At 40.0% G+C, this 22423-nt stretch overlaps 1 long non-coding RNA gene across 1 annotated transcript; it reads left to right on the forward strand.

Annotated features, from left to right (window-relative positions):
- Window positions 1-2201: 2201 nt before the first annotated feature.
- Window positions 2202-4776, forward strand: LOC309848604. Its single transcript, XR_014303162.1, has 3 exons — window positions 2202-2324; window positions 3160-3320; window positions 4537-4776. It is a non-coding gene; the product is annotated as an uncharacterized lncRNA (long non-coding RNA).
- The last annotated feature ends 17647 nt before the right edge of the window (window positions 4777-22423 follow it).

Genomic DNA, 22423 nt, shown 5'->3' on the forward strand with positions numbered 1-22423 from the left:
AAACCCTCAATTTCAGCAGCTTACAACACAGCAAAGGTCTCTTTTTACAGATGTGTGAGTAGATGCAACTTGTGACAGCTCTGATCCACATGTCTACTCATCCCAGGACTTGTGCTGAAAGAACAGACATGGCCTAGAACACGCTATTCTTGTAGCAGGTATGAAAGCAAGGAGACTAGTAGAAACTTTCAAGGCATCTTGGGGCTTCTGCTTGGATGCTCGCATTCCACTGGTCAAAGAATGTCATATGCCCCGCTCAAAGGCTGTGAGGCAAGGGAGGTCTCTCTCCCAGAAACCACTGTGCGCCAAACAGAGATTGGCAAGGTACATGCTTCTCTTGTAAGGAAGAGGAGAATAGATAATTGAGGATAAGATACCATTGAGAATAAGAGTATCTACCAACGTATCACAAACTTGTTTGACTATGGAACACTCTGCCCACTTTGACAACAATTGCTAACGTTTCATAGGATTCCTGTCTCAGGGAACATGGTTTGGGAAAATGCTTTCGAAGAGAACGAAGTATTATTGATCAGGAAATAAAGTGTTATTGAGGGGAAATCTCAGATTTTGAAAGCCAAGCTTCACTTTAAATAATAGACTATCACTTGCTTGTGTATGTAGTTTTGGGAAACTTAATCTCTGAAGCTTGTTCCTCATTTGTAAAATGGACATAATAACAGAACTCCTCAGCTTTGTTGGGAAGATTAGGTATGAGTTACCTAAAGGGTCTAGTGTGTCTTGATATGCCATTGATAAATATTTATTGAATAAATAAATGAGTGGATGAATAAATGCATGAATGAAGAAAAGTTTTTGAGTAAAGTGGTGTAAAGCCTCAGTTCAGTTGAATTTGGGCTGGCTTTCTCATTTTAAGCTTCTGATGTCTTGAAGAATTTTTTTGAGTAACCTATAGCTAAATCATAGTAATTATACCATTTTAATGGTATGATTGCTTTTTAAGACAATTTCTTCCCAAGAAATTTTTGCATTGTTCTTCTTGCCAAATTTATATTTTAAGCGTGAGTGTGCATGCACAGCATTAGTATAAACTGTTCCCTATGTGATCAGAAGGACCCAGAAGGCAGGAATTTCTTGTGTTCCCATGTTACACTGTTGGCACATGTTCTCGGCTATATGCTATGGACATTTAGGAGCCCTTTCTTCCATTTTGAGGCATGTTGTGAAATACTTTACTAGTATGAGTTCATTTTATTGGGTGGTTGTAAATAATTAATTTCCTCCACCAAGAGATGGCTTTGGTGAAATTCACCATGAACTCCAGATACAGATACATCCCATAATATATCACCTAAAAAATACTTTTTCCTTCATAAAAAAAAAAAAAGTTGAATGAGAAGCATAATCGTGTAAATAATTAAATGAAATACAAGTTAGAACAAATAAGAACTAGAACAAAGCCAGAAACAAGCAAACAAACAAGTCGTCAAAATGTCAGTATGGAAACAGATCATTTGGCTGCATAATGTCATTGGAATTGTTTTTATAAAATTGTCAGTTCTTTTTATCAGATATTTGACTCGGAATCATCATCCATCACATTGTTGAGAAATGTGCCTTTAATTATTCCAGAAGTCTTTCCAATGCCCTCGTTTTAGGTGATGGACCCATGGTGAGACACTGTGTTGTGGGAAACATTTGTACTCTGTGAATTGCCACCGGCACATTCTGTCTGGCTGAGAACCTTCTATTGTGCTTTCTTCCAGACAGAATGGGAGCTATTGCCCTACACAGCTTTCAGGAGGCTGACTGACATACCCCATGTTCATCTAGATACCCTGTGTAGTCATTTACAGTACATGGTCTTTGGGGTTCTCCGGAAGAAATCACATTAATATAAATTACTAGTACTAGTGGGTTTTTTTTAAAACTTAATTCTTATTATGAGTCAAGATTTCCTTGGGTGGGGAGAGAGGAGGGAAAGTCAAAGGGACTCTAAAGGCTTAATAAAAATTTTCTTTTGTTGTGGCATAATTGTTCTAGTGTAACTCCACAGATCACTGAGGCATGCCACCCAGAAACTCAAAAGGATTAAGAAACGCTAATGTAAAATCACACGTTTCTTTGTGTATGTGCATAATAGGTTTTTCCACCTTAAATTATTTGAAATGGAAAAAAACCTGAATGGGGTTTGCCTTTATGAAAGAATTTTGAAGTGCTCTTTATCACTTTAGAGAGGAAAATTAGCAGTGAAACGCCAACATCCAGAGGATCCAATACCGAGAGAATCTGTCCTCCCATGGAGTGCCTCTGAAAACTTCTTAAGGAAGAAAATGGTACAGAATGATCCACTAAAGTAACAGGTGAAAGAATTGGCTTTCTGGAAAATAATGAATAAGGAAGACTTCACAGGAAGGTATTTTTCAGGGCAAGCTATCTGCTATCCTAAAATAGATATTCCATTGTTAAATCAGGAAGAAATGGACCAAGTTTCAAAGTGTTAAGGGTCTAGTCAGTTGAGTTCATTAGAATATTCCTTGGTGTCCATTTGGAGACCCCACCTTCCTGTCATCAGCTGCCTGGCTCACCCTTCATAGCACCTTTCATCAAAAGGAGAACATAATCTGGGTTTTCATCAAAGCAAAGGGGCTGGAAGGACTAAGTAGGAAATAATGGCTTGTAGTTTATCTTTCATCAGAGGACCTCAAACGCTTTCTGTACATGATCATTTTTCATCTTTTCCCAAGTTCTTGCCTGGGTTAAGATAATAAGCCCTTGATAGTCATGGAAATTGTGGTCTGTGCTTGATCTGCTGACCCCAACATCTGATGACTAAGAAACAGTTAACATACAGTGAAACAAATGTAGAATTATAATGTCATATGTAAGAGTAGAAATAGCCTTGGTTTGATGGTAAACCTATTTCCATTGCAATACTTGATCTCCTACTACTTTGATGAAAGTGATCTTTGTAAGGGCTAAAAATTGCAAGTATACATGTGCAATGTCCATCTCAGAGGATCCTCAGTGCCCATTCATGCTCAAGGTCTTTAAAAGAAATTGTCATGTGCTTCCTCAGAAACCCACCTAAATGTCTCAAAGAAAATTACATGGAAATTATAAACTCCAAGTCTCTCTCTCTCTCTTTTTAAAAAAGATTATTTATTTATCTGACAGTATGTATTTATTTATTTGCAGGGGGAGCGTCAGGCAGAGGGTGAAGCAGGCTCCCCGCTGAGCAAGGAGTCTGATGTCGGACTTGATCCCAGCGTCCTGAACCGAAGGCAGACACTTAACTGGCTGAGCCACCCAGGCACCCCTCAAATCTCTCTTTTATAAAGGACCTCTTTGAATCGGAGGTGATTTTTCCATTAGAATTTAAGTTTATGTACAACTTGCTTTTATTATCTCAAGCTTCATATCATTCCTTAGACCCATGTCCAAAATGTTAACAAAGGAAAATTCTTTGGAAGTGTGTTTTGGACTTGTGTTTCCTGCAGAACCAGGAGCATATTCTCAAAAGCCCAGAGATACATTTGAAAATCAACATAAAAATAGACAATTGCTGGTCCATATGTAAAAACAGAACTCTGACCCCTTGTTCAAACCCTGTATGGGTTCTGTTATTTCTTTTAAGCTAAGAATATGGAGGATAACTTGTACTTAGAAGTAGTTATAGACACTTTAGCATTTACCCAGTAATCAGTCTATCTGGGTTAGGGTCCTGAAGCCTATTTCTTCAGCCAAAACTTTAATTTATTCCCAGATCCTTTGCTCATTGATCAGGCTAAGCTACCTAAGGGCAAGGATTAATATCGTTCCGATTTTAGTATATGTGCTGCCGAAGCAAGCACGGGCAAGGATTAATATGAGAAGCTGAATTGTTAATTCAAGAAATATTTGAGGGACAAATCTAAGACGAAAGTATGAGCAACAAGAAGGTCACTTCTGTTCTCAGAATTTACCAGCTGCTGGAAAGAGATAGTAATCAAATCACACGAATACTTTAGAAAATAGACTTGTTTACTGTTAAAAATCTGTTCTCTTTGTAGGCTTGCTTGGGTCTACTGATCCAGTCATTCTGAAATACATATATGTGGGAAAATTTAATCATCAGACACTAGCCGTATGGGCTAGGTCTACAGGGATCCAGAGAGTCTGAGGATATTTTTTATGCCTCGATATACTGGAGGATCTCACCCAGAACATTTTCTTATGTTCTCCTTAAAAACCTGAATGATATGCCTAAAACGCATGACACAAAAAAGGTTTAATTAAAGAGATGATAGAATGATGTGTTGAAATTTGTCATAAGTTAGGAGGTATAAAAATGAAAGCCATTTTCTTACGTATGAATGCTCCAAAATGTCCTTAATAAAAGGGATTAGGCCTTGTTATGTCTAAGGGAAAAAACCAAAAAACCAAAAAACCCCACCCCAAACCCGTCATACATAAAACAGGAAGCCAAACTGCCACCAATCTAGGAAGTTGCACAACTTTTGTACTACTTAACCTCAAAGGACCAGGATCTAATTAATAATTGACAGCTTCTCTCATTTTTGTCCCCTTTTCCAGCTTAGGACCAACCAGAGAAAGCCAACTACGCACCCTAACCAATCACACAGGATGCCTTGCTTCTCATTAGCTTGCTTCCAACTTCCCTTTGCCAACAGCCTCCAAGCAAAGCACACATGCTCCCATCCCTTTTGCTACCGTAAAGCTCTCCCCCTCTCTCCCTGCCTTTGAATCTCTGCCAAATACAAGTGATGGAGGCTGACTCCTTTGCTGTAGCAGCCCCTGAATAAGTAGACTTTGCTTCCCTCCTTTAATTGGCCTTTGTTTACTTCCACACGTTTAACCTCTAAGAGAAGTATGACAACTTGTTCAAGCTCTCTGGGGCTAATAAATGTAGTGAGAATGAAAAAGTCGGGGATATTGAAGTGTTTTATTAACAAAATTATCAAATATTTAGAGCTGATATTACAAAACTAACACTGACAACTAAAGAACTGGCACTGTCTTTTCAAATGATTTGCTTTTCCCAAACAACCCTGATTGAATGAGGTCAGGATAACACAACATTGTCCAGAAGAGACGAAGTTTTTAGGGTTTAAAACAGCAAAGCATGCATTCCATGACAGACAGGCAACTGTGGCTTCCTGTTTCTTCCAGGAATGCACAATTTAAAAAAAAAAAATCTGTTGCCCAAACAGAACAGCTGGAATATGAACACAAGAGGTTTAAGTTTCACGCTTTGGCCTATAATGTTAGTAAACCAGGAAAAAGGCTGCCTTGTCTGTAACACTTCTCTGTAATTTTATATTAAACCGTCCAAGCAAGAATTAAAGGGTAAGGTTGCAATAATAAAAAGAGGAGAGAAATTTTAAAAAAAAGATGTTTAAAATAATGATTATAAAGTTCTGAGAATATCAATGTATTTCTCTCACCAAGAAGCCTATTATTAGCTGTTAGGAGAAATGTTTAGGAGCAGAGGTCACACGGAAAGCAGAAAAGGTAGAGAGGCCATTGTTGTACAATACCGCAGGGAAGAAAACACAAAAGCACTTCACTTTGGGTCAGAATGATCATAGTCACTCCTAGTTATTAGTTAGGATGAGTGAATTATTGGAACTAATTATTGCTTGTCAGCTCTCAGTATGTATTTGCTAAATGACCGGATGGCTGCACAATCAAGTCATGCCTAAAAGATTTGAGAGGACTTTTCCGACTGTACTGGGTCAAGGAGTCGTTGTCAGTGAAGTACTGTGAGCCCACATTTATACGGCTACTTTAAAAAAAAATTATATATATATATATATATATATATATATATATATTTATTTATAACACAGAGAGAGAGAAAAGACAAATGTGGGGGAGGGGCAGAAAGAGAGGGAGAAGAAGGTACCCCACTGAGCAGAGAACCCAATGCGGGGCTAGATACCAGGACCCGGGGATCATGACCTGAGCTGTGGGCAGCCGCTTAACCAACTGAGCCACCCAGGTGCCCCATACTGCTACCTTTTAATCAAAGAGGCCCCAACCCACTATTTTTCTGGTGGGTGGGCATAGGCTACTTTGATTTCTGATTGCTGTTTGTTACAACCAAGAGCACCAAGTGTGTGTGTGTGCGGGAGCTGAAGCGTCTATATACATTCTGGGTAGCCGGTAAATGAAGAGCCTCCAGGAAGTCCTCCGTACTCATCGGCTGGTACTGCCATGGGGAGTTGCCACAGCTTTAGGCAACACCCACTTATTATCTCACAGTTTCTGCAGAAGGAATCCCAGAAGCTCAGCTGGCTTCCTGCCCAGGTCTCACAGGGTTGAGATGAAGGTTTCCGCAGGGCGGCATCCAGGGTCCCTGTTTCCTCCTGGCTGTGGGCTGGGGCGTTCCCAGCATGTTGGCTGCCTGCATCACTAGGCTCACCGTCCCCTTCCTCCCTTGGCAAAGCCAGCAAACACAGGTCACATCTTTTCCCTGCTTCTGTGTCTTTTCTGTTTCCTCTTCCTACACCTGACCCACATTTCTGCAGCCCCTCCTCTTTCCACTTTGAACAGCCAATGTAATTACTCTGGGCTCACCTGGTAATCTAGGACAATCTATTTTCAGGTCTGTAATCTTCATCTCATTGGCAAAGCCCTTTTTTACCATGTAGGGTAGTGTATCTGGAGTTTCCAGTGACCGGGGCATGGACACCTCTGGAGGGCCATTATTCTGCCTACCACAACCTTCTCTGAAACCACCACTATATAGGGGTTCTGTACCTATACCGAGTGGTGGCGCACTACTGCCACTGAACCCTTTACCCAAGGTAAAGCATGTTCTGGGAGCCCTGATTCTCATCCCTACAAATACAGAGCTATTTTTCCAGTTCACTGTGAAAGGTCCCTTTATACATTCTGGTTGGGAAAGAAAAGAAACCCTGCGTGCTTAGTGCCTGTTTACACTCTTGTGTATCTTTGCAAAACATCTCCCGCCATCCTGTCTCTAATCTGAACCGGCATCTGTTTCTAGCAGGCCCAGTGGATTGCCTGCTATAAATAGTCCGTCACATTTGCGCTGGGTCTGAAAAAAAAATTAGGAAGTTTAAAATAACATTTTTGAGGCCTTTTATGTGTTCAGAACTGTGCGAAGTGCTTCACTTGAGTGATTTCACTTAATCCGCCCAACAGCCTTGTAGAGTGGGTGTTGTGCCCATTTTACAAATGAGAAAAGTGAGGCTGTGAGAGACCACGTGACAACTCCTGAGTGGTGACACCAAGGCACACACTCTGACTTGAAGGCAGCCCACTTCAAGTCAAAAGAGGATGAGGGTAAGAGGAGAAATTATTATTCCAGGAAGATAGCACGATTGGGTACAACAACATGTCACTGATCGGGTTCATTTTACTTTTATCCAATTAGGAAGGAGAAACAGTGGACCGTTGGGACGCCTGGGTGGCTCAGTGGGTTAAAGCCTCTGTCTTCGGCTCAGGTCATGGGATCCTGGGATCCTGGGATCCTGGGATCCAGCCCCGCATCTGGCTCTCTGCTCAGCGGGGAGCCTGCTTCCCTTCCTCTTTCTCTCTGCCTCCTTGTGATCTCTGTCAAATAAGTAAACAAAATCTTAAAAAAGAAAGAAAGAAACCATGGTCGCCAGAAAGCCAGGCTTGACAACGACAGAATAGAAATAGGAAAATGAACCGTAGCCCAAAGTCTAGGTGCGCCATGTGTCTAAGACTTTTCAACAAATATGACTCAGAAAGTACAAGGATAAGATTTCTTGCAAAACCTGTGCACTCCTAGAACTGTAGCCAGACCAGAAATTCCACAGGCCCAGATCACTGCCTGTTTTTCTCTGGTATTTCTACTTTCATTCTCCAGAATAATTGGGAAGGTCTGGAGTTTGGGAGGGGACCTCATTCTCCGATCATCCTCATCTCCCTCCTGCCAACAAAAGTAAATCTAACATCTTAGAATTTGTTCCAAAAGTAGTAAAATAATGAAGAACATCTTTCCTGTTCCCTGTCACAATTTGGCAGAAAAGAAACGTGTTCGTTAAGATTCTCCAGAAAAAGAGTGTTTGTCTAGAGAGAGAGAGGGGTGGGGGAGGAAGAGATTATAAGGAACTCACTCATAGGATTGTGGAGACGAGCAAGTTTTAAATCTGCAGGGTGGGCTAACAGGCTAGAGACCCAGGGAAAAGCCAGTGTTGCTGTTAAGGTCTGGAGTCTTGCTCAGGCTGGGAACTGGAGTGAGGAGAGAAGATTAGTCTTTGTTCTCTTCAGGCCCTCACCTGATTGGCAAATCTCATCCACCCTGTAGAGGGCCTTTTACTCAAGTCCACCAATTTACATATAAATCTTATCCAAAAACACCCTCACAGAAACATACAGAGTAACGTTTGACCAAATATCTGGGCACCAGGGCGCAGCCAAGCTGACATATAAAATTCACCATCACAGGCAAGTTAGCAACCATTCCTCAACTTCAAGGGCCTCACCATATTTGTGTTCTAAGATCTCTTTTTGTTGGGTGTTTGGCGAAGTAGGTTGAGCTCTCAGTATCCAATTAAACTTCTTGAAACGCCTTATAAAGGAGAAATATTGTGGCCTCTATCCAAATGGCTGATTCAACATGTCAGAGAATTCTATAACCCTGGGGTAAAATTAGGGAAAGCTCTGGAGCCTGTACAATTCAATTTTTATTTAGCCATAGTCAATAAAGCTGCTCAGAGAACAAAAGATGAGATATATGAGACAAAAAGCTGAGGAAACTCCTATGTTTTCAGAGGCGGAGAGGAAAATAAAGGAAAAAAAAAAATCAAATCACCTGAACACATTTGAACATTTTCCTATATACATTTCCTGTGCACACAAACAAAATCACCTGAAAATTTTCAAGTATTTTCTTAGATAAATACACATTTATGTGTGTGTGTGTGTGTGTGTGTGTGTGTGCGTGTTTTTGTGTGTATACACATATATCTCACCCAGAACATTTCTGTATTTAAATAAATATATAATGAAATATCTTCTTTTCATACATTTCAAGTAAAACCCAGCCTCATACTTAATACTAAAAATGCTAGAGGCATTCTTATTGAGGTCAAAAGCTAGCTAAGGATGTCTACTCTCTGTCAGCACAATTATTTAGCTCTTTTGTAATGGGGGTAACAGACAAGACAAGAGAAAAAACTAAGAGATAAAACATTTTAATAAGTGTGCACAAATTAATCTTTTAGGTGATATGATTGTAGGTCTAGAAAGAACTCAAGCCAATCAATGGAAAAATTATTCATTTATAATAAGAATTTTCTGCAAATGGGTACAAAACGAGTACATAAAAATCAATAGCCTTACTATACATAAGCAGCTATCAACTAGAAAAACTAAAATGGAAGAAAAGAAACAATATACAAGGGGTGCCTGGGTCTCTCAGTGGGTTAATACTCTGCCTTTGGCTCAGGTCATGATCTCAGGTTCCTGGGATTAAGCCCTGCTTCCTGCTCTCTCTCTGCCTGCCTCTCTGTCTACTTGTGGTCTCTCTCTCTCTCTCTCTCTGTTAAACAAATAAATTAAATTTTTTAAAAAAGAATCAATTTTTAAGAGCAAACACAAACAAATAAGCAAACACAAGGAATAAGCCTAAGAGATGTGCTAGATTCATAAAAAAGATATTTTAATATTTCAGTATTTCAAAGAGGACTTGAGTATAAGGCAAGCTATACTCTGTTCTTAGCAAGAAGACCAATAATATAAACATATCCATTCCTTCTAAATCCATCTATAAATTATATTTTAGTCCCACTAGAAAAATTTTAAACTTAACCAATTCTAAAGTTCATGTGAAAAAGTAAATATCCAAGCATATCTAGAACAAATCTAGAAAAGAAAAAAATAAGGAAACTGGAATGTTAAAACAGTTTAAGAAAACAATAAATTAAATAATGTGGCACATAAAAAAAGACCATTTCAAGGAGAAAAATGCAGACACAAGAGAATACAAAAAAGATTTTATAACATAAAGTTATAACATGATAAAGGCGGCACTGTATGGAGGTGGGAAAAAGATGAATTCAATAAATGGAGTCTTGACACCTTGATAGCATTCTCTGAAAAACTAAGTGCATCTTTTACTACAAAATTTCCAGGAGAATCTAACATTAAATTTAAAAAGAATAAATTACAAAAGTACTAGGAGAAAACATGAGTGAACATTTTTATACAATGTAACAGTATTATATACTGCATTCTAAACCCAGAAAGATTGATAACATCAACTATATTAAGAAACAAAAGAAAAGAAAAAGAGGCACCTGGGTGGCTCAGTTGTTAAGCATCGGCCTTAGACTCAGGTCATGGACCCAAGGTCCTGGGATCGAGCCCCGCATGGGGCTCCCTGCTCAGTGGGAAGCTTGCTTCTCCCTCTCTCATTCCCCTTTCTTGTGTTCCCTCTCTTGCTTGTCTCTCTCTCTGTCAAGAAATAAACAAAATCTTAAAAAAAAGGAACAAAAAAATTTTTGAAAAAAATCCTTTTAATATATATGTCTAAAAAAGCTCTCATGTCCCTAATATCCAAAGAACTACAATTCAAAAAAAAAAAAAAGGTTAATAATTACATCGAAAATTAGGTGAAAGTCTTGACTAGTCCTCAGCAAACTCACAAAACTACAACTTAAAGCTCTGAGGAAAGAACATTTTTCACTTACCAAATTAACATAAGTCAAAGTCTGATGAGGCACTATGGAGGGAACTGGAGGGAGGAATTGCTGCCCGGAGTGTATATTGTTGCATATTATGGAGGTGAGTTGGAAGACATCTAATAAGATGCAGAATGCATATTGCTTTGACTCAGCAGTTCTATTTCTTGGAAGTTAACCCACACATAGTCTCTCACATGTGCACAAAGACATATGTTGAAGGATATTTATTATAACACTGTCTGCAAGGGCAAAATACTTAAGAACAACATAAACATATATTGATAAGCATTTTTAAGTCAACTACAGTAACCCACACAATAAAATACTAGCAGATATTGTTGGGGCCAATTCCACATTAAAAACTGTTAAACCTCTAGGGCCTGCCTGAGCCTACTTAGCCATAGTGACTCCCTATTGCCTAGGTAGACATTTTGTTGTTTAATAAATGCCTCAGCAGTTGCTGATATCAGTTCCAGGTAACTGTTGCTAAAACACACACCTAAAACAAGGCCATTTTGTTTAATAAACGCCTCAACAGTTATTGATAGCGGTTCCAGGTAACTGTTACTAAAACACACACCTAAAACAAGGCCAGACAGGTGGAAACATCCAATCAGCCAAAGCCACATATGAAGAGGTCTGTGGTTGTGCCCTATAAAACTAGCCTGTAAGACCAAAGGGTGTCGCTCTCTTCGGAGGCGGCCCTGGCCAGTCAGTCTGACTTCTAATGCTCGGCATAGAATAAGGCTTTGCATAACTTTCCCTTTGTCTCGGTCTCATTCCTTTGATAAGAACCCAACAATATTTTTATTGATCTGCTTACTTAGAGTGGGGGTGCAGAAGGAGAGGGAGAGAGAGAATCTGAAGCAGATTCCAAGTAGAGCACAGAGCACAAGGATGCCAGACTCAATGTCATGACCCTGAGATAATGATATGAGCTGAAACCAAGAGTCAGACAGTCAACCTACTGAGTCACCCAAGGAGCCCCAGCAGTTATTTTTTTAAAGTCATTTCTGTATGTACTAAAATGGGATGATTTCCAAAATGTAGTAAGTGAAAAAAAGGAAGACATAGGAAACTATGTAAATATGCTACTGTGTGTGTAACTACAGGGAGTGGTGGTCTGTATGATTGTCTGGTGTAGGCACAATGTGTCTATAGAAGGATGCTTAAAAGACTGGGTGTAGTGATGGGAAACCAAGAACTGTGGAACGACATGGGAAGAAATGACTTTTTACTGCTCTGTATTAGGAAGGCTTCATATGTATATATGTATATACACATTTGATATTTAAAAATGTGAGGGAAAAGGGTCAAACAAGGCATTGCAATTTTTAGACTATGAAGTATGGGAATAATTTATGATTCATTTATTTAAAAATGAATTGAACATAATTATACGTCAGGCGGTAGAAGTGATAATATAAAGAGGAAAAGAAAACCCCTATTTCCTACACTCAAGTCATTTCAAACTTAGTAGAAAATGCATCCAAGATAACAAGAAAGACAAAAAAATTAATAAGCAACATAGATTAAAATAACTTGCAGTGGTTCAACTAACACTAAAAAATTAAAGACTAAGAGTTTTGCAGAAGTTAACATCTTGACCTTGACTTTCAGGACCTTACTAACACCCTATGAAGATCAAAATCTTCCAGATCCAAGAGCAGTTCTCAGCTGTGAAACAGGCCTCCCCTACCCCCAAGGGCCCATATAGTTTCTGGAATATTCTGTTCTGACCTTGCACATAACAGGGGCGAACAGCTGTCAAGCAGCTAGCAACTCAGCCATGGAGGCCAGGAGGTCTTGTCAGTCTGTGGTAGGGAGATGGAGCTCCATGAATAGTACAGAAATGCTTCCTGAAACACTCTGTAATCGTTATAAGAATGTCTCTTTAGGACTCCAAAGGATTAAAGTAACAACTGACGAACTATATTCTGATATGTAATGCAAGTGTGGAGAAAGTTCCAAGTCATTGTAGTCTATCTTTATGTATAATTCATCCTTTTGGGGGGATTTGGAACTTACTAGAGCAAAAGGAATCTCTAAAATATTATTTCCAAAAGAACACTTTTTTGCTACCTCCTACATCGATTTACACCTTCCATTGACTCTCACATTTTCTGTTTAGACTTGACAAATAATAAAACCTACAACTTTGGTTTTAAATTTGGTTTGGAAGTGCCATCAACAAACAGTTCATTTAGAATTTGAGGTTCTTTTCCAAAAATTTGGAAAGATTCAAATATAATCACCTGAGATGTGTCGAGGAGGGGTCAGCTCCCTATGGCCTATGAACCAAATCTGGCCCACCAGTCGATTTGGTAAACAAAATTTTTGAACCACAGCCGTATCTTTTGCTTTCGTGTTGCCTATGGTGGCTTTCACACTGTAAAAGCCAAATGGAGCAGTTGCCATGGAGAACATAGGACCCACAGCCTAAAATATTTACTGTCTCGTCCTTTTAAAAAAAGTTTGCCAACTCCTAATTAAGATTCATTCAGTTAGAGCCTGAAACATCTAGAAAAACTTTATTCTTAATGATTTGATCACATCAGCAATAACTAAGGTTCTAAAGCTGGACAGGCTTGGGTTTCCATCCTGTCTATAATGCTCTTGCATATTTTAGTCAAGTTATTCATTCTCTTGGTGCCTATTTTCTCACCTGTAATACAAGGATAATAATATACATAGTGTAAGATTATTATGAGAATTATAAAATAATGCCATTTATAATAGGCATAAGGTAAAACAAAGAGTCCAATAGATAAGAAACCAATTACTATCTCAAAGAACATACCTTATTGTGTGTTTGATTATTTATTGGGCTTAACAACAACGATTTTATTATAGCCCAGTTCTGTGGCTAAGGGGCTCAGGTAGGGCTCAGGGAAGTGACTCCATTGTTCTGAGCGATATTGCCTAGGTGGGCTGGTCCTAGGTTTTATATAGCTTCCCTCCCATGTAACTTCATAAGGGACTCAGCTCAGTTGGTCATCCAGAGCACCCACACGTGTCCTTTCAAGTCTAGCTGTTCCAGGATAAGTGGAATCACCAGAGGGCAGCTCAGAACTCCAGAATATATTCCAAAGACAAAGGCAAAAGCAGGAAGACTTCTTGTGACCTAAGCTGAGAGTCACACAAATGTGACTTCCGCCACACTCAAGTAGGACCTTGAGGCCAGTCTTTATCTCTCAATCGAAGGAGTCACAGAGAATTGTGGCCATCATTAATCTACTATGCCCTATTTTATATACATAAAACATTTTCACTAAATCCAACCACTGAAGCAACAAGAATTGGATTCAACCAAAGAACTGGAGAATTTAAGATTGTCTGATGCTTGCTTACATTACTTTCCAACTTGTCTTCAATTTGTTTTGGCAGAAGTTAAACACAACTTGTCCCTTCTAAAAACCAAACAGACTGGAGTTCTTAATATCCCTTTTTTCATTTTCCAGAATTTACCAGATTAGGGGAATCATCATTTTTATTACACCTAAAAATGAATGAAAGAAAGACATTTTCCTTTTCCAAGGGAAATAAGTACAGTGTCCCTGAAAACAGAAAGGATTTTAGCCCCATTTGAGAATTATTTTGATAAAAAGTGGTAGCCACCTACATTCTCTGCCCTTGCCTCAAATGTGGAAATGTAATTTTTCAAATCCATTTTTATTCCAGATGTGTTGGACAGGGAAAAGCCCCATGATGATGAGGAATTCAGTCATATGTCTTTGGGTACATCCAAGTGGGTGGTTCTACCGAAAAAGGCAGTAGAACTAAATTAGAAAAGTGAAGTGAGATCTGTGCTCATGTACTGAACAGATGTGAGATCTGAAATAGACACAAGGGGCCCAGAGCTTAGCTGAGGCTGAAGTTCTGAGGAACCAGCTAATGGCGTCACTGTCTGTGTCTTCTTGCAAGCAGCAAAGACTTCAGAACTGCGATGGGTAAAAGATCTGAAGTTTTATGCCTGAAAAAGAAATTCTCTAAATGAGAACCATAACCAAAACCTCTTTTGGAAACTCTTTTTGTGTGAAGTTATAGGAAATTGTCTTTGTAACATGCATATTTCTTTTTAAAATATCAATCTCTGATGTATAAAATCAATAATTTTTTATAATGTTTAATGGACGTATGCCCCTTGTGTGGGCAGAGCTGGGTGGCTGGATGGGAAGACCGTCAGTAGAATCCTGCAGTCCGCTAAGCCTAGAAAAACGTTCAGTTATTTTACCCACCAGTGTTTCTCTTGATGAGAAAATCCAGGTCATCAGTGGATACTTTAAGATTAACAGCATTGTTTTCATTTCAAAACAATGCTTCCAAAAAGAACAGCCATTAATCAGCAAGCAATATTTTTTTAGTTTAAATAAAGCAAATTCTTCCTTTTTTTTTCTCCCCCTCTAGGAATATGACCTACTTAAGAAAACTCACATACACTAATATCACTAAAATGTAAATAATTAATTATTTAATGTTGTTGTAAAATTTAAACTGTAAAAACTGGTGAGTCTATCATTTAAGACATAATAAAGGAAACTAGAAACCAAATTTTGTTTTTAAAATTTGCAATTTTTAAATGTAACAGAGCTCTTTAAAATGCTTTGGTTTTAAGGTTGATTCTCAGTGGAAGAACTCAGTTTGGCACACAACTTATATCCTCACACTGAAGAATGCTGTTCCTGAAAGCCTAAGCATCCAGGCACAAGACCATGGTTTCTTAGGAAGAAATCATTGTTTGAGAACCTCCTCTACTGAGAACGGCCCATATTTATATTACATAGCAGTTTATAAAATGCTTTCGTGGGCACCTGGGTGGCTCAGTCAGTTAAGTGACTGTCTTTGGCTCAGGTCATGATTCTGGAGTACCAGGATCGAGTCCCACATAGGGCTCCCCGCTCAATGGGGGGTCTGCTTCTCCCTCTGACCCTCCCCCATCTTGTGCTTTCTCTCTCTCTCTCACTCTCAAATAAATAAATATAATCCTTTAAAAATAAATAAATAAATGAAATGCTTTGGCGTAAATTGCTTTATTGATTCCTCATAAACCTGTGAGATAATTTTAGCTATAATTCTATAGCTAAAGAAACTGAGGATCTGTAAAGATAGAAAGTTTTTTCCTTTCCTCCCAAATCCCTGACCAGTCCCGAGCTGAGCCAAGACCCTGAGTTAGGGCGCATCCCACCATGCCCTCCCCCAACCTCCTCACAGCTCACCAGCATGACCTATTCTGGGCACACTGATTTCCTTCCTGCCTCCCACACAGCGTGTTCACTCTCACCTATGTGTGGTGGGTGGTTTTTGTGTTGTTTGTTTAAATGCTTCTCTTGTCCAAAAACGTTTAACCCAGGAAGATTTACTGAATGTGTCAGCTCACATCTCTCTCACATTTTTATAACACTCTATACCACATCTATGTGTAATGCATCATGGTATTTGCGTGTGTGGTTTTCCCCTTCCTTCTCTAATATTTGCACATCTTAGGCATTCAAATGGCACATCAATGCCTTGAGTGCAGGGGCTGTGCCTTTCATTCACTCTCCTTCCCCTGAGTGCCAAACCCGGCTCCGTGTACAGAGTAGGAGAGTACTTATTATTCAAATGAACAATCTGGAAATCTCTATTGTTAAGCTGGGTACCTGGGCTTCTTTCCTCCAATGCCCTCTACTCCTACCTTTCCAAATATCCTGAAGATCCAGCTCCTGAACCATCAGGGAGACTCCAATCCCTGTCTTCCAGCATTTGTCATTTGTCATTTACATGCCCATTTCTCCCACCAAACTACCTAGAACTTTCACACATAGTCAATACCCACTATAGTTTCAAATACTTCCCATATTTTTTCTTTAATTGTTAATAGAAAGAATTCTTTTTTTTTTAAGATTTTATTTATTTATTTGATAGAGATCACAAGTAGGCAGAGAAGCAGGCAGAGAGAGAGGAGGAAGCAGGCTCCCTGCTGAGCAGAAAGCCCGATGGGAGCTCGATCCCAGGACCCTAAGATCATGACCCGAGCCAAAGGCAGAGGCTTTAACCCACTGTGCTACCCAGGCACCCCAATAGAAGGAATTCTTAACCCTAGTAGATTGTAAATTCCTTTTGAGTAGAGAATTTGTTTGGGGAGATATTCGTGGGGTGAATATAGTCTTTGGGCAAAGATCAGCACTAAAGCAGTGAAATCATCTCCGATGAAAAGGGCTCATCCCTGAAGACAAATAACCCAGCCCCACAAAGCCTTTTGAAAATCCCCCAGACATTTTCTCAGAGGAAGTTGGGATGTTTATCTGAAATTTTTGTCATAAACAAATCATTATATGCACAACACACTTGGCACAATCCTATTGGCAGAATATTGATGTGAACACGGATAGCTGTCATGTGAATCATTTTTTACAATGAAAATGTCTGATGCAAATATTTCTCATAACTCTAGGATGAGCGTATTTATGAGAGCCATAAAGATTTCATCTAATTTCTAAAATATATGGATTTGGGATTTCCATAGCATATTTTACATTCAGGATAATGAAAAGTAATGAGCTGAATATAGACTATTATATCAAAGTGAATAGGATGGTCATTATTCATTCCAAACATTAGAATCTATTTTCATTACATCTTAGGGAATTTGGTCTACATATAATAACCTTTAATAATATCTTAGTAAATTTTGTGGAATGAAAATGCACTTGGCCTCCTGATCTGGAATGGCAACACCATATCTACAAGACCAGCCTTGTATAGGGATGAATATGGGCACCAGAGCTCAAACTCCAGTAGAAGGATCACCGAAAACTTGTTAAATATATAGTGTGGCCTCAGTTGTAGAGGTCTGAATCAATGGCTATACTTTTAGTAATAGCAATAGTGATACTTTTGGTAAGAACAATAGTGATTCATACAAAAATTTGGGAGCCAATATACTAGGGGGAAAAACTCAAGGTCCCATAGGTTTTCAAGAGCTAATCGTGCCCATCCTTCTTCCCAACCCTGTGTTCACTGATGACCTATCGCTAACTCAGTCAGCCATGGCAGCTACTGTGTTGCTAAACTTTTCCCAACCCTCCACCAGATAAGAAATCAGAGCCTTGGTCTCTCTCCATTAGAGAATTTGTTGGAAAAACTTTGGTCCTGATGAAATTCTCTAATAAACATTTTGTTCTAGGTAGAGTAAGAAACTCAAGGCTCCCAAGGTGTCAAATGCAGTACTTTCCCTTAATGAGGTGAAAATGACAAGGCTCAGGGAAGTGAGTTAATGGTTGTTTACAAAGCAAGGGAAACTAAAATGTCTTCTGCTGGTGAAATTGTTAAGGATTTATGGCCAAGGTTCTACCCTTGGTAAGGTGATCCAGGGGAAGATGTAGGGGAAACTATAGATCTGCTTTGCCAACTTTCTCACAGCTAATCGGGTCCAACTGTCCTTTGTCTTCCAACTGAAAGACAACTTGGACTTAGAAGTGGGGGCCTGGGGGGTAATCAATAGCGCACACACTGCTATCCCTCCTGGACACGTGTAGGCATGTATGCTCTCCTAAGAACAAACCAGAACTAGATCAAATACCACAGGAAACTCAGAGATTGGGCTTTAAGATTTGGACTCTTTCTCTACTCCAGCATTACATGTGAGTTTTGGTATGACTGGGTCGGCAATGAGTCCCATGACTCTGAGACATACTCATGCTCTAAAGCCATGTGTGCAGTGTCCCAGGGTGGGGAAACAACTGTTGTTTTTCATGGTTGGTTGTTTTTTTTTTTTTTTTTTAGAGATATTGTCCATTTATTCAAGAAAGAAAGAGACAGCACAAGCAGTGGGGGAGGGGCAGAGGAAGAAGTCAACTCCTTCTGAGCAGGGAGCCTGATGCTGGGCTTGATTCCGGGACCCTGAAATCAGGACCTGAGCTAAAGTCAGACACTTAACCACCTGTGAAAACTACAGTTTTGAAGGAGAGGAAACTTTCTTGCAGTTTTAATCACTGAGAGAAACTGAATGATAAAAGCCTTTTTTGAAAATAACTGTGGTAGAGCGGAGTAGGTTTTGATTCACAAAGAATTAACAAAGGATCAACCCTTGAAGAGAGTCATAAATACACAAAAATGTTCTCAGGGATAGTCTGCAGTCTAAATGCCATGTGGGAGCACATATACTGATCATCTCTGCCAGCTTTCCTGGTACAGTTGTGATTTTACAAAATTCTATTTTCTCCAGTAAAAGATTTCCATTGCTGACTAACCAAATGGGAATAATGCAGAGCTGATAAAAATTATCCAATTTCACAAATTAAAAAACAACAACAACAACAACCTTTAGACAAATGATGTTCTTTGAGATTTGGAGAATATGATCACCATCTTACAGAATTCATGATAGGTGCCTTATAGGTAAGTCTATGTCCAAAGGCAGACTCTGTGTTTCAAAGGTGAGAGCAGGCATGTGGACACGCCCCAAGTTTTAGTGCCCGTGCAAGGCTTATTTCTCAGCCCCCTGCTTTCCTCTGAATCGCACATTCTACTGCTTTAAGCTGAAAGTCTATTATTTTAGACAGAGGTGAACAGCCTGAAATGTCACAAGAAAGGTTAACTGATGTTTCCGGGGCCTCAGACTGCCCCATGGAACGAAGGAAAGAAAGGAAAAATGAGGGGTACATAATAAAAGCTTGTGGGAGAATTAGAGTATTTTCCTAAATGCTTAACTTTCTACCATCTTCCCCCAAATTCCAGCCCCTCCTTAATAAGAGTCATTAAGTATAGGAAGGGACCCATTAGGGAGGAGGTCGGAAGAACTGAGGAAGCATGTGTGGGAACAAGCTTATTACATGGCATGGAGATGGACCTCTGGGTGGTCTGAGCCTGGACACCGCCGTCCTGCGGGGCCTGAAAGACACAGATGCCAAGGAGCAGCCCACGCAGAAATTGCTCTCCTACCTCTTATTTTCCATGAGAATCTTTCCATAATGTTTTCCAGTTTTCCTCCTCACTTGGGCAACTTGAGGTGATATTAGGCCAAGTACTCATGAATCTCTACTTTGCCCACTCCCATAGAGCATTAAAATTATCATGTTTTAAAAGAAACAGCATTCCTGATTTAAATATTTAAAGGGTTTCTCTGGAAAGGGGAGAGGAAGAGGATCAAGGAATAAAAAGCAGTCCATATTAGCAGTTTCTAATGTATATCCTATTTTGGGAAAGTGTGTTTTACACCCTCTCACTTCAAATAATATTGCAGTTGAGCATAACAGAAACTCTGAGATATCCTGTAGTTAAGATAATCATCCTTAGATTTTTTTTAAAAAATTTTTATTGTGTTACCATACATGTTAAGTAAAATTTACATAATTAGCATATTTAAGCATGCAGTTCAGGAGTGTTAACACGCCTGCATTTAAATACTTGCACATAGTTCTATAGCCAACACTGCCGTCCATCCACAGAACTCTTTCCATCTTGTAAAACTGAAACTCTGTCCCCATTGAGCACTAACTCCACATTCTCCCCCTCTCTCTGGCAACCACCATTTTACCTTCTGTTTCTATGACTTAACTATTCTAAGTACCTCATGTAAGTGAAATCAAATCATACAGCCTGTGTCCTTATGTGACTGGATTATTTCACTGAGCATAATGGCCTGGAAGTTCATCTATGATTTCCCTCCCTTTTTATTCCTAATATTGCATTCTGTGTGTACACCGCATTTTGCTTACTCAGTCATCAGTTGATGGACACATGTTTGACCTACTGTGAACATGGCTGTGCAAATGTCTCTTTGAGGCCTTGCTTTAAATTCTTTTGGGTGTATACCCAGAAATGGATAGATTTGGTTTGAATTCATCATTTCCCAAACTTGTTAACTTCAGAACCCTTCAGCTTATATTCAAATAAAACAGACCGCTGTTGGGATTGAACCTCTATGAACAGCGCCAGAAACTCACATTCTGCAGCCTCCTATTTGGAATGTCGGTCAGATAGGTCCCTTTTTCTTAGAAACAAGCCAAAAAACATCGAAAAGAGACTTCTTCCCCTAATATACAGCTTTATATACAGGGATGCTTCACCAGATCAGCCCGCTTCTAAAGTCACTGAGTCCTGAGGCACGGAATTGGACCCTTGAGATCACTAGAGCAGAGCACTCTTGCTCAGAAGGGAAGCCAGCCAAGCTTCCATCACCGGAACTGGATGGTCTTCACTCCAGGAATGGCACTTCTGTTCAGATTCCAAATGTCGCTCCTTGACAATTTATAATTGAAGGCATCGATTTCCTTCTCTGGGGGTTTTACTATCTATCACATGGGCTCTATCTTTATTGTGCATTTGCTGTTGAATTTTGTAGCTTTCTCTTGCCAAATTATTCCTCAACATAAATTCTTAGGAAGTTAACGCTTTACCCCAAGTCCTTTGCAGCAGTCTGCTGTACACGTGGGTGCTGAGACTCTCAGTAATAAAAGGAAAGCTGCTAATGTAGACATAACCATATGTTTTGAAAGGAGCAGATGGATGGTAGCCTCGATTCTTCCAGAAGTGGGGTGTGTTGACCCTCATGGTTTACTCGCTTTCTAGAGTCAAAGGTTGCTTACTACCAGCAAATGGATCTCTTACACCCCCTTTGTGTCCTGAGACTCCCCCTGGTTCCAAGCTCCCTGGAATTTGAGATGAACTTCTCGCATGGTTTCTTCGGTGTCCCCTCTGCAAATGCGAAATGAAGGAAACATTAGCAAAGGGGAGGGGTACAGAGGTCTGTGTTACAGGTCTGCGGAAGGGGAGCACAGACAACACCAAGACCTGAGCACTTGAGAGAGTTTGCATTCATTGGAGCTGGTCCAAAGGGTTGTCAGGACCATAGTGAGAAGAGTGGGTACCTCATCTTTGTCACTCTGCTGGCTGGACACAAGGACCTCAAGCTGGCTGGGTATGTGGACTATGGAGGAACTACCTTCTCTAACCCGTGGTTCATCTGCAACACGATTACCTCCAGATGGCCAGGGTCCTACCCCAAATCCTGCCTGGTGGAGTACCCTGTTTTGGCCACCATTCAGCTACGTCTCTCTGTGGCAGACAGTTCTGAGCACCAAGCCCATGCCACCCTCTGCTTCCACACCTCACCCTGCTTACCCAGGATCATGAAATTCCTCATCCAAGGACTCAAGCCACTGCCAGCTTGCAAGGAGCTCTCCCATGGACATACTCTCTGGAGGAACCATTCATAGACCTGAGGGGGGGGAGGCTAAGAATGGCTCTTTGTAGGTCAGGAGGGAAGTGGGCTTGGGCAGAACTTAGACATGCAGGTGGGAGAATGATATGCATTCGTGCATGAGGCACCTTGCATTGAGGAACAGAGCTGAAAGAGGGAAGAAAATGGGAGCGAGCATACATGTCTACTCTTGGTCCCAAGCCCTGTAAATGATGGTGGTGAACTCACTAAATCTGTCCTATTAGGCATCATAGGACACTAGCTAAGATATATCTCCATATGTTAAATAAAAAAGGTTTCTTCACTTTGCTGGGCACAGCAAATAATTATTAATCTAAAGGCTACCAGACCTTAATGTGTACTAGACTGTGTTAAGAAGTTTATATGAGGGCGCCTGGGTGGCTCAGTGGGTTAAGCCGCTGCCTTCGGCTCAGGTCATGATCTCAGGGTCCTGGGATCGAGTCCCGCATCAGGCTCTCTGCTCAGCAGGGAGCCTGCTTCCTCCTCTCTCTCTCTCTCTCTCTCTGCCTGCCTCTCTGCCTACTTGTGATCTCTCTCTGTCAAATAAATAAAAAAATAAATAAAATTTAAAAAA

This window comes from Mustela nivalis, assembly GCF_964662115.1.
Source record: "Mustela nivalis genome assembly, chromosome: 15".
Lineage (NCBI taxonomy): Eukaryota > Metazoa > Chordata > Mammalia > Carnivora > Mustelidae > Mustela > Mustela nivalis.